The sequence below is a fragment of the Penaeus monodon genome, chromosome 22 (assembly GCF_015228065.2).
Source record: "Penaeus monodon isolate SGIC_2016 chromosome 22, NSTDA_Pmon_1, whole genome shotgun sequence".
In the NCBI taxonomy this organism is placed as follows: Eukaryota; Metazoa; Arthropoda; class Malacostraca; order Decapoda; family Penaeidae; genus Penaeus; species Penaeus monodon.
In genome coordinates this window covers 27,225,006-27,225,381 of record NC_051407.1, presented here as the reverse complement: position 1 = coordinate 27,225,381, position 376 = coordinate 27,225,006, and positions in this window count along the sequence as shown.

Genomic DNA, 376 nt, shown 5'->3' with positions numbered 1-376 from the left:
CATTACAAGGAAGCATTTACATATCCTCCTTATTTTTCAAAAGCCTTTTCTTTGCTTTATTTATGAGGCTGCTTCATTTTTATAACAATAATAGTCTTTCATCATCAAAAACTAAGAAAGTACTATTTATTGAAGGTCAGAAAAGGGAGAGAAAGACAGAGAAACAAAGTGGCCAAAGTGGCTTTAATATTATTATTTTTAGAACGGTGTTGATGGTGAGATTATATAACTGGAGAATATTTACTAACCAATGTCAACTTGAAATTCCCATTGGCAAGCTACATGTTCAATAAGACATAATAAACAATAGGTTAGTAATACCTAAAGACTAACAACAAAGAGATACTATTAAAAATACTTTCTCAATACAGTCCTT